The sequence below is a fragment of the Zootermopsis nevadensis genome, unplaced genomic scaffold (assembly GCF_977971745.1).
Source record: "Zootermopsis nevadensis isolate Lab colony 2312 unplaced genomic scaffold, Znev_1.0 Znev_ptg000001l, whole genome shotgun sequence".
In the NCBI taxonomy this organism is placed as follows: Eukaryota; Metazoa; Arthropoda; class Insecta; order Blattodea; family Termopsidae; genus Zootermopsis; species Zootermopsis nevadensis.
This window is the reverse complement of record NW_028259133.1, coordinates 10340051-10353208: the sequence shown is the minus strand read 5'-3', so window position 1 is coordinate 10353208 and position 13158 is coordinate 10340051. Positions and strand designations below refer to the sequence as shown.

The 13158-nt window shown below is 35.5% G+C and overlaps 1 long non-coding RNA gene across 4 annotated transcripts in view; it reads left to right on the top strand.

Moving 5' to 3' along the window:
- The window catches only part of LOC110829915 (uncharacterized), a 588956-nt gene that overhangs the window by 199304 nt on the left and 376494 nt on the right, over positions 1-13158 (top strand). Inside the window, exon 1 of one of the 4 annotated variants that reach the window (XR_015533602.1) lies at positions 11813-11907. The exons of the other annotated variants lie outside the window; for them this stretch is intronic. This is a non-coding gene — a long non-coding RNA (uncharacterized LOC110829915). Of the gene's footprint in view, positions 1-11812; positions 11908-13158 lie in introns of those variants that run through there. 4 annotated transcript variants of the gene reach the window in all.

The window sequence follows — 13158 nt, the reverse complement described above, 5'->3', positions numbered from 1 at the left end:
TAGGGGAGGTCCGGAACACCCTACAAAATATTGTTAAAGAAAATATTTATTAGATTAATTAAACAAGTAGCTGGTGTCACGAAGCAGACTCCTTCTGGAGAAGCTAATAGTTACCAAGTTTGCAAAGAAATATCTCACCTTTTGTAGAAAACAACTTATAAATGCGATGTCCTCGCAACCAGTTTCTTAAAAATCTTGTTTTAAAAATATTTTTCGCCCACAGTCTAGAAACGAATTTTTCTCAAATGGTTTCTTTTCTTCAGGTTTTCTGGCTAAAAGTTTATATGATATATATATATATATATATATATATATATATATATACACATATATATATATATACAAACATACAAATATTTATATACAGAGTGATTCAAAAGTTTAGGGCCAAACTGAAGGAGCGTATAGAGGGACTCAGAGAAAACAACATTCGAAAAGGAATCCATGTCCTCCGAAGTTATCCTGAGTCAGTTGAGGCCATTGGAGGTAGGGAAGTCTGATAACATACCGCTGAAATAATTTGGTTTGTAAGATTGCTAATGTAATCCTTGTACATTAATAAAAAAACAAAATTAAGTTAGTAGTAGAATAGCAAAGTACGATCATCAGACATCCCTACCTTCAATGGCCTCGACTGACTCAGGATAACTTCGGAGGACATGGATTCCTATTCGAAAGTTATTCTCTCTGAGTCCCTCTATACGCTCCTTCAGTTTGGCCCTAACCTTTTTAATCACTCTGTATATATATATATATATATATATATATATATATATATATATATATATATATACCATGCTTGCTACATGCCCTTCTCATCTCATCTTCTTAGATTTGATCGCCATAATAATATTTGATACAGGATACAAGTTATGAATATCTATGTCATTTTCTAAATCATTCTGTTATCCCCTTTTATCAAAAATCCAAACATTCATCTCATAATTTTGATGTCAAAGGCCCTTAATATGAAGTAAGCCTGTTTCCCTTAATGTGATGGACCAAATTTCACACATATATAAAATAAGAGCTAAAATCATAATTATGCATATTTTTGTGTTCAGGTTTTCAGACGGGAGACAGAAATAAAAAAAATTTATTGTTACAGAAGTTATGGTAGCATAAGTGACGTCAAATTTTAACCGGTAAGCGAGACGGTAATGCATTGTACTAGTTTGGTAATTTCTCTAATGTGTAGTATCTGTCGTGTTGTTTAGACTCTGAGTACATGTTTCGGCTACTAAATATCCATCATCAGTTCTATATTTATTTACTGCAGTTTTTTTATTTAAATATAAAATGTTATTCTGGTAAAATTGATTGTACTAAAGAATTTCAACAAAGTCGTTCTGACTAGTTTTCACTGTTTATTTCTTTCAAGCTTAAAGATTGGGACCATCGTTAAGGCTTTGCACAAACCACTACGTAACATGAGCATTTTAGCAGCTAAGTACAAAACACGAAATAGAACTTCCTACATCTAATGTGGAGGTGTTTCAGTCCTGTATGTTGTGGATGAGTGACAGACTTCAATTTCAATATACCTGCACCCAACCCCTTCTTCTGTCTGTCAGTGCGAGGTACGTAATGCAATGTACAGCTACTGTACTGGTACCACACAACCTGCCCGTCACGTGAGATTTATGGCCGAAATTCCATTGCACCCCTTCCCAAAGCTCTTGTCTCACTTTCTCTTTGAGCTAACCCTACCCTGGTGCAGCCTTTCACTCCTGTCTTCACCCAACTGTCTGTCTGCATGTCGACATTTCGCAAGGAGAGAACCTGCAGTTATGCGGAAAACAAGGCTGTGTGGTGTAAGGATGCTATTCAAATAGGTGACATGCTACATAATTCCGAAACGGAGTTAGCATACAGGAGGACGGAAATAGCAAAGAATTTTCAAATTAAAATTTTCTGCTTCAAAACTGTTCTGATAAATGTGTTGAGGACTGAAACACAGGTACAGCTAAATAAGATTTAAGGTTCTTACAGTGGTGAAATTTCTGGCTTATGACAACATATGAACATATAAGTGAGAACTAACATTTCAACCTTAAAGATAGAGGCGGTATGTTTCATCAGAACGTTGGTACTTACGGACCACGCGGCTTCAAAACTCAGAAAACCACCATAGACTACTGCAGAATTTTTTTTTTATTTTCTGAATCTCCAATAAGGCAAAAATTCACATATACTGCGTTTTATATGAGAAGGATTAACATGAAGGAATTAATCTAGACAAATTGAAATCTTCTTCATAAAATAAAGAAAATAACATAAATGTAGCTAACAAGTCCTCGAAAGACATAGCAGCTCGATTTTTTGGGGTACGATAGAACAGTGTCATTACATTCATGTATTTGAGAGTAGATTAAATTCATGGGTGGCTTGAAACTATTCAATTGAAACGTTCATATTTCCGCATTGTTAGTAAAGACTAAAACAGACAAAACTATAGTTTTACGCATTGTTTCAAATTGGCGTGAAATAAGTTGGCTTACCTTTCGGAATGCTATGCTCTTGAAAAAATTGACAAACGTTTCAGAGGTGCTTACTGCCTCCACATCGGAGCGATCACTGCTCTGGGCAGTACATAGACGATGAGGAGGTCGTGCAAAGTTCAAGGAGTTGAGTGTCGATGAGGGGATAATATTAAAATAAATCTTAAAGGATTACTCTGTGCGTGGGTGCACTACAGTCTTTTGGTTCTGGGCAGGGTTTTATAAACACAGGAAAGAACATTCATGTTAAGAGCACATGAAAATTTGTAAATTTCTTAACCTGCTGAGTGACTACCAGCGTTTTAAGAAAGAGCCTGCTCAGTGGGTTTAGTTACACCGTAACAAAATTACACATAAGTCTGTACATAACTGAAAACACTTTTACGACGTGATATCTCTTTCAGAATAAGTATTAAAGGATATGAATATGAAGAGTTTAAAATGGCAGTTATGTGAAGTAATGCTTCAATTCAGATTCATATTTGAAGGCGTACCCTTGAAAGACGAAAGACTTATATGCCCAAGACAACATGCGGATAAGGGACAGAACGTGAGATTAAGAAGGTGCTGAAAAGTAAATAATAAGAGTGGAGCAGTTTTCCTACTTCTAGACGCAAAGAAATCAGTTCTTCTGGTAAGAGACTCAGCCTCAAAGTTGATTTTCTTCTGATAAATTGATTATTGATTAGTTTTTCGTCTCCTCGACTCAACTCATACTCCCTTTAAAGGGGATGAGAAAGAGAAGTCGAGGACGGGGAGGAGGGTTTACCCGCCTCAACTAGTGAAAAATGAGCAGCTAAACACGTAGAATTCCACCATCTCCAAAACCATCTCCCTTTTCACTCTTCCCTTGTACATATCCGTATTCCAAGTTTCATTCTTCCAACAGGAGTGATTCTCCTTAAAAAATTCGACCTACTCACCCCCGCCTTACTGATTCTCGCAACCGAAATGCCCTTCTTTCAATCAGGACTAACCCTCCGGCCACCCACCAATACTCTCCGACTCATTTCTATTCTGTAACCAATTTTAGAACGTTTCTCCATCTCTCTATATAACACGCTTCTTTTCCAGTGGCGAAATGTAAGATATTTTTAAATGCACAAATGTTTTCGTTTCAGTTAGTCATATTTTATATTGACATCCCTTATTTTAGTGAAATATTCATGCCGATTTCTTAAGATTTCCAACATTCTCGATCAGAACGATGTACCTCAGTACCATATTTCCTACCAAGGTCATTTCGTGTTACAACTGTCTCGAATATTTACACTTTGTGACGTTTTTGTGCATCTTCTACACAGCAACAGATCCACGTACTAAAACTGATATTTGAATTCACCATCCCCACTCAGTTCCAACAATTCTGTAATAAAAAGGTAGCGCCTTATTATTTCTTATTCCGTAAAAATAAACCACTGTCAGAAAGACTGATAATTTTGAAAATCTTGCATTCGTTAAACTTTTAAGAGTGAGAAAAGTTGACTTATTTACCTTGAACATATTTATTTGTGGTTTATTTAATGTCATTGTCAGCATCTCTGACCACACAGAGTCGAATGTTAGACTATTTATGATTAATAACCTGGAACGGATATGGTTTGAAAACGTGGTGGCATGGGTTAAGTAGCAGGACTGTGGGGAAAATGCACTGAGAAGTTTCATGAATTATACTCCTTACCATATGTTATTAGGGTAATCAAATCAAGAAGGATGAGACTCGTACAGCCTGAAGAGAAATACTTCCAAAATTTTTATTGGAGAAAAAAGGAACAATTTTAATATCTAGGCATAGGTGGGCGGATACTGTCAATATGGGCATTAGGGAAATGAGGTAGGCTGTCAATTGAATAAATCTGTTTTAAAATATGCTCCAGTCGCGGATTTTTGTGAACATGGTAATAAATATTTGGGTTCTATAATAGGTAGGGAATTTATTTACTAGCCGATTGTAGACTACTGTTAGTTTCTCAAGAAGAACTCAGTTGAATGGAATTAGTTAATTAACTGTAAAAGTAACTAAGCGTAGCTTAATTTAAGGCGCTATTCAGGCATTTCATTTGAAAGACTGAGGAAAACCACATCAAATCTCGGAACTCCCCTTAAATGAACGGGCATGTAACACCAAATTCTGCGTTTCGCCTACGTCAGTTTATTGTGCATATATGAAAAGCAATAACATATACTACGCGAAACAAATATGTCGGCTACATGCTGAGACAGAGAACTAAAATGAACTGTCAGTGGGAAATAATATAAAAATGGGAATAGTACATGCTTCCTTGGCATCTATTCTCCCACCCTTCTGATCCGTTGGCCTTTAATTTCTAACGGACGTAGACAGCACAGATTCGCCCCGACCACTGAAGAAGTGTATTACCACGTACCTAATGTAGTCTTATTGGTTGTTCTTGCTATTAACCACTTAATTATATGTCAATATAAATCGCTGTTTTTAAATTAGTAGTTATATTTCACGGCGTCATCCTGATTTGTGACTACATGCAAAAATGATCCATAATCTTTCACTTAGAGTAGTATGAATAGTTTGTGGCACAGAAAAATGTTGAATTTCAATCGTCAGAAAAAATGATGTAATTTTATAAATGTATTATTACATGTAAGAGACTTGTTCTTGTATTCTTAAATTGCTTTGGAATTGAACTTATGTTTTATAAAAGTTCGCTAAGTCTAAATTTGCAGTAAGATTTCAGTAGTTTGTATTTATAATTTGTGGATGTTGACTTATATTTCAAAATACGAGTATCCTGTTAAGAGTTTAATACAGTTTTAAGTACATTTTTACGTACTTCCATGTTCAACATCGTTAATAAAAAAGCTCGGAATTTGACGCGATCTTCAAATTTTCGTGAAACAAAATATTCTGTTTAAATAATATATTATAAATAACTTATGTAATTTTTTCGATCTACCATAATATGGAAGTAGTAGACTAGAAAAATTACTTGGCTATGATTGATATTTACCAGTTGAAATGATACGTACACTTCAGATGTATGACGCTTCGCCACTGCAGAAGGGATGTCTGTTCCAACCATCTTAATTCTTTACAGTTGTCCATCAATTGAATGGCTCTTCAGAAACGAGGGATAGTGGCAAGAGATAAAAAGTTCAAGGAGTTTAGAATTAGCTTTATCTGATGGATGCTGATGATTGGATATTTCAGGGACGCCTAGAATAAAATTTGAATCCTTTGTGTGTTAAACCAAGTAAGAATTACAAAGCTGTTCAAATAATCAAAATTATTTAGTTTTACAACAATTTTATGAATTTTATAATAACTATAGATAATAATTAGAACAGAGAATATTTAATATTTATGCACTATCAAGGTATTCTGAAAACATAATTCATTTTTTCACCTTTCTTAAATAGTCCCAAATTGAATGAATAAACTAAAGCTGTTCTTCCTTAAAACCATATTTTACTTTTGGAAATTAAGCTGTTTCTAATGGGTAGGATGACATAGATTTGTATGAGACATTAATGTAACACTATAAATTTTGTGTGTATCTTATTATGTAAATGGATATAGAGGCGAATCAGCTTGTAGTGCTGAAATTTTGACAAACGTGTATTCCAAAGTAGAACACAGTTTTTTCCTTTTAGTTCTAAAAATCACGTAAAGGTATCAAATTTTAATGTTTACCTTTTCCGTTTAAGAACGTTTAACATGACTAATGTATATTAACACGTTTTGTACAGAAAATAAATAGCTGTTATGCAATCATATTCTGAGTTCTAGTGTGGAAACAAAGAATTTTCAGCTGGAAACGTAAGCATCACACTTACATATCTCTTTGTCTTACGTCTTTTATCTACACAAAATTTGTGACTTTTTCAGTCCTATAAACTTTATAATCTTCAGAATGGAAGCTTGGTCGTCATAAATACTCTCTTCTAGAAATAACATAAAGAAAAGTAATTTTCTTTAGTTTTACTTCTTCCCCTTCTACTTTTCCTCCTTATGCGAAACAAACACACAACTTTTCTGTTTGAAATGTTCTTATATGGGCTGCAGTTTCTTTGCTCGCAGTGACGGACTATGTGATCGTTGCTGGGTGTAGGGCGACAGTGACAAATTTCCATGCACTCACCCAGCCCTTCTTCTTCAAACGATTTCTCTGTCTTTCACTCTCGACTATCAAGCTTTTCCGTTTTTCAAACCATATTTATGTTGAAAACCGATCTTGCACTACTTTGTATCAAACAATTTTTATAACAAGTCGTTCTAATATGCACTATTCCATGAACCATTTTTATTTGTTTCTTCAATTATGGGAAGAATTAACTGGAAAAGGAATATTTTTCTCTTCCAGTTACCGGCAGTTAAAAACAACTGACACAAAAGTTAGATTCTTTACAGATCCTACTTTGTTTATTACTTCTGTGATTTAATGGCTGGGTGTATAATGAAAGTGATAACATGGTGAAGCCTAAACTATTTCTATGCAGGAAATAGTTCGCTTAGATTCATCGTCACAATACTGTAATATCAGTTTATTAAACTTTCAGGATGACAGAGAAATAAATGTGTACTTTCGTTCTAATCAGCAAAAGCTGACTTACTTCCTAGGAAATTTGAAACTATCATGGCGGTGGATATGTCAATGTTGTTCCTCTCGGTTGTGATACTGTATGGACTCGTAGTTATACACCAAGATTCAGCTCTGAAGATGGAGACAGTACGTTTTACCGAAATATTGGTTTCTACCGACGAGTCCTCACGACTTCGCAGCATACGTAGAATAGTACCCATTGGACAGGAGGCTGGGTGGACGCAAAAGTTAGAAGAAAATCCTTTACCTCTGTCGGAGACCGAACCCCGATCGCGTAGACCGCAGTCAGTCACGAAACTGACTGAGCTACCCTGCTCATCATAACGGCAATGGAAATTTTGAAACTGAAAATCTGGAAACAAGGCATTTGATTGGGTGTAGTCGTCACTTGGTGGCAAAGCAGTTCGAAGTAATGACGTGTATTGAAGGCACCATGTAAATTTCTGTGACGATAAACTACAATTATAAAGTTAATGTCAAGTTGTATGGTGGAACCACCCTCAACGGCAGAAATTATTCAAAGTGTAAGAAGGGGAAGCTTTTAAGGTTCTATAAAATGATTATTATTTAAGGAGCGGAGGGTGAAGATTAAGGAAGTCTTTGTTAGACCCGACCGCCAATTTACAAGACAAATTAGTCATTCGAATGACACGAAGTTGAAATTCAAAGTATTTTGAAAGGAAAAACGATGAAAGATGTGGTTCTTTCAACAACTGCTGTACCACAGAAAGAAAGGTATATTTTAAGAGGCAACTACTTTTGCCTTCAAAATTCTAGCACAGACACACCCATTATTATAATGTAGCATTGTCACGTGTGTTGCTTCTTAATGTTTAATTTATCACTGCAGACAACATAGACATTTGTTTAAATGGTATTTGATGGAAAAGTGGATTTATGTAAGTAGTAAAGAAATGGCGAGAAACCGAAGTATGGCGTCTTGGCTTTTTGTTCCACATTAATAAGACCAAGAACTGCTTAAAATATTTGTGTTTGTTTTATTACTATATTTTTAAGAAAACATTGAATGTATAGAAGGATATGGCAAAATGTAAAGTCCTGTCTGAGTGTAATTTTCCCAGTATTAAGGCGCATGCAAAGATTGAAGTCACACATCCAACGATTCTTGATAGATGTGAGCAATCAGATTCACTGTGCAGTCAATCTACACAAGGGGCGAAAGTCTCTAACACCCACGGAATAGAATGGTGAGTAGACCCCAGAGCCGTTTTGGATGTGTCGGAAATCAGTCCCTGATCATTCAAGTCTCAGCAAGACACTTTGTCAATATATTTCAGTCGGAAAACCTGAAGGAAAGAGACCACTTGGAAGAACTAGGTATAGATATGACAATAATACTGAAATGGATTTTAAGGAAATATAATTCGGATTTCATAAAGATAGGTGTTTTTTGACGTAAATGCGTCTATATGGAAGGGTCATTCGGCAAAAAAGTGGAAGGAAAAAGGGAAACGAAAAAGGGGAACGAAAAAGTGTAACAATGGTTACCTAGGGAACGTCGTCTGTTTACTTAGCATTGTTGTTACCCATAAAACATTTCATTACATTACCTTACCTTACCTTACCTTACATTACCTTACCTTACCTTACCTTACATTACATTACATTTCATTTACATTACATTACTTAACATTACATTCAGCTACCACAGACCCATTTTAAGTGTAATTAATTCAAGTGATTAAGCAATGTCTTAAACAAATTTATCTCAATTGTATAGCATGTATAAAGGAAATATTTAGAATAAAGCCAATATATAAACTTCCTTTCCGTATAGACGTATTTACGTCAAATTCTCCGGAACCGTGGTTCCACTGACAACTTTTTGTCCATTTGAGAGATTACTGATTTACGAAGGAGTCAGCGCTATGCAATTAGGTAAATTGTGATGATTAATCCGCAGAAATTCGGAGTAAGTATAACTAAAAGATGGCGAATGTTTTTTATTCTCATACTAATATTTATGACCATAATCGGCAAAGCAAAACGCGGTCCAGTGGTTAGAGTAATATGGTAACTATGTTGTTTGTAAACAGAATGAGAGGGACAGGGGTATTTCTAAAGTACAGTCTGGTTTCAAAGCAACTGGATCATTAAGACGCAATTCGATACCATACTAGAATTGTTACTGATAGAAACAAAAGACAATTATATATTTTATTACTACATTTTAAATTTTAATTTCATCTGTCGTTTGTTAAGAGATTTTTAAAATAGTCAAGAAATTCCCAACCTTCTACGGAACCATAAAATTAATTTACCGTGTTTATAAGAACCCGAAATAGGACCTTATTATTTCCCTAGTAAATCCAATCCACGGCATTTAAGCATATTTTCCTAAGCTTCAATTTGCAGTTCGATCTTCTGTGTTGTCTCTTACTTCAGGCTTTCGAATCAGAATACTGTACGCTTTCTTCACCTTCCTTATCACTTTTTCCCACTTAAGTAAATAGGAACTTAAGAAACATCTATTGTCTAGACCTGCCATATAGGCGTAATGAAGAAACCCAAAAATATTACAAGAGAAACACTAAAAGTTGCCCTCTGTATCAATTCAGCAAAAATACGATTGAATACTACAGATAAGTATTATTGCTAAAACAGTACTCTTACAATTTTGCTCCAGCAAAATCATATTTGCTTACATGCCACATATTTTATTTGCTAAAATTTATTTTTTGCTTTCCTCTTTGTTTATTCTTTCCTGCCTTACTTTCACGTGCATCATTTGTCTCGCTTTCGCAGTCTCGCGTCTGCACTGCTTCTTCCCGGCAGCAAATTATGATTTGCGATGCTGGTGTACTGTCGCTATATACGACCCACCTGTTGCAGCAGCATCCCTGTCCCACAAAAGAAGGATGTGCCTCTGAACACAGGCGACCAAACACGAGCCCACCCAGTCGCCACTCGTGTCCCTATTAACTAAAGAGGATATTACTGGTTCATTGCAAATTTAGATCGCTTGAAGGGACACACATTATATAACTTTTTTCTGACGCTCAGTATAATTGGAAACAAGAAATAATTACATTTCTGCCATTCCAACCTTTGAAGGACTAAAATCAATCTACAGACTGCGTCAAAATTTTCTATAACTTGCGTATTGCTTATGACAAAAGCCGCTATAAGTAATACGTAATAACTGGTTTTATGTGTTTAGTTTAATTTTTAAGATTTTTGAAGACGAGATCTGTCTGAATACACCAATGAGCAGAGAGTAGCCATGAGCATATGGCCTCCGTTTCATGGTACTGTCACATAGTTTTTTCAAGAAAGATTTTCGACATGCATCGTCGCCTCAGGTATCCAAATTTCTGACGATCATTTGCGACGAGACCTCTTTGACGAGCGTAACAGAGGCACACCAGCTTCGTGACATAGTTCCCCACGCGTGTATGATCGTCCAGAGGGTGTCCTGTCCTTCACGCTGACGGCTGAAAACAGTTTCCCATTTGATTTTTGTCAGTTTGGTTGCTGGATGTCTGTTAAACAGTTCTTGAAAATCAGTTAGGAGTTATCGTACGGACTTCTTACTGATTACTCGCTGTGTATACTTGATGCAGGATTTATGGAACTCATCCACCGATGAACTGTCTGTCTTACGTCTACACACTTCCGTCAAGTCTTCATTTTCGGCTTTATATTCTGCTGGCACTGTCGTCTCCTTTCTCTTGTTTGCTTTCCTGTCCCGGTCTTATCGTAATTGCTGTCCTGTTCCTGTCATCCGGCCATGTTGTTAGCCGTAAGCTATACTTAATACTTTAAAGTATAACAGACAATCAGGATACGTTTCATGCAGTCATATATTTACCAGTAAACTAAACGTAGAAGTTAAGCTAACCATGAACTGTGAACTTCTTTCGTAGTCCCATGCATTTCGGGCTCTTGTCTCTGGTCGTCTGCATTTCCTCAGGTTCTTGACTTGATGCAGCGAACGCGTGTGGACTGTGTCCTCAGGAATACCCCAGAAGTTTAACTACTAAAATATTCAGAACTTACATTGCTTTGGTTCAGTTACATATGAACAGTATTTATTTTGAAACAGTTTTAAAAATAATAGACCAATAGATTTATTTGCTGTACTGATTCATAGGTTTCTATTACTTTACGTCTATCAGGTTTTATTGTAATTAGAAATCAGCTGATTCGTCATGTAATGCTTATTTAAATAATGTTCAAAATTCACTTTCTACCTCAAAGAGGGCAACGTTTCTCTATAACAAATATCGGTTGTTTATTAATGATGGTGAGGGAAATAATCGCTATTTATTCTGAGAATCTTACGAAACTCACAAACACACTCTGAGGAAAATATAGTTACTGAATCTTTAAGCTTCACACGGCAAAGAATTTTGAAGTGTTAAATTCAACATATAATTATTTCCTTTATTTCTCGTACAAGTATTTTACTTTCCCTGTTCTTATACTCAGTGGACGATGACATACCTCGCCCTAACATCAAACAATGATTTTTTAATAAATATCTATTCTGATATCTCTAGTTTCACGACAACGACTAACAAACCGCTGTTGCCTTACATAATTATTACCAACCTTAAAATTTCAACTCACTAAACTGTAGAAAGAAGCGGCCCATACTCAGGAAATAGAGATTGAAAGTTACGTTCTCCTCTCGCAGTTATTTTCTTATGGCAATGTTGGCAGCACTTTCATTTCGCTTGTTAGTTGCTCAGTAACTTCCAGCACGCGCATCTAGTAGTGACTGTAAAGGGTACGTTGTGTGGTTGTGTGATGATTTCGTATTGCTAAGTGGGGTTGTTTAATATTTGTTTCAAAAATGTTCAGTAAGTACAAAACCTTAAACAGTTTATATTTCTTTCTAACATCTGTATTGTGTTTGCGTAAGAGTAATTATTAATTATTTTAAAATGTTGTTGGTGTCTGTTAGACACATGGCATGTTTGTAGCCCGTTTTCTCATCGTACAGAGCAAGTAATATTGCAGACAGTAAGCGAGTCATCATCTCTTCAACGTAAATGATTACAGCTGGCATTAAACTTGTAAACGGGTAACGTGTGTTTCTCCATACAACTATGTTCATTGTTAAGGCGTTGTTTGTTAACTTTCTAACAGATTTTATTTCAATTTATTGGTATTTTTATAAAATTTAATTTATTAAACCCAGAATAATAGTTTTCATGTTGTTTTGATAAATGCCATGTGGTTTGACCAACGACATAATGTACCTTCGCACACTAATGCGATTTTAAAGTTGTAGGCCTATATCCATACAATTTTAATAAACTATCCTTTTGTGATTGCTTGCCCTTCATATTTTCATTCACCCCATTAGCAGAAAGAGTCATGCGACTCGCTAGTAGCAAGTCGCCAATAGCTCATTTAGTGGAATCTTGCTTATGTTTGTAATCAAAGAATAGTCAAATTTAGGAATGGCCTGGGTTTCGGAGAATTGCCTGCCTTATGGTGAAACGTTTCTGAGGCATTATTATTGTTGTTGTTGTTGTTGTTGTTGTTGTCGTCGTCGTCATCGTCATCATCATCGTCTCTATTTAGAGTGCTGCACTGTTATTTTCCATATAATAGGTTGTCTTGCGTTTCTGTAGGCAAACTACATGATTTGCTGGTTTAAGGAAGGCGTAGGTTACTTTGGGTGAATTACAGAGAATTTTTTAAAACTTGATGTGGTATGCAAAAGTAGTTGTTATTTATACCGCACAAGGTGCGCGTTTGACTGGTATGAATTTGATGCACACAGCATACCTTCACAAACATGTTTGTAAACACTGGATAAAGTGTGTTCAATTGATTCTAAGTATAATATAATTAACATTTCTTTATTTTAACGGTGTGTTGATACAAATCCGGCAGTCTTAAGAAACGAGCGCTCTTCACTTAATTATTGGATTTATTATGCTATGCATATTTAACTCGCAGCATATTATTCCGATAACAACAAGATATTTTATCTTAAATTGATTTCATTGTGTAGTCTCTTTAAAATTCGGTAACATTATGTGGTGTTGAGTTCTGAGAAGTGAATTTGCCTATCTGACAAATTCCAAGCTACGAACAGA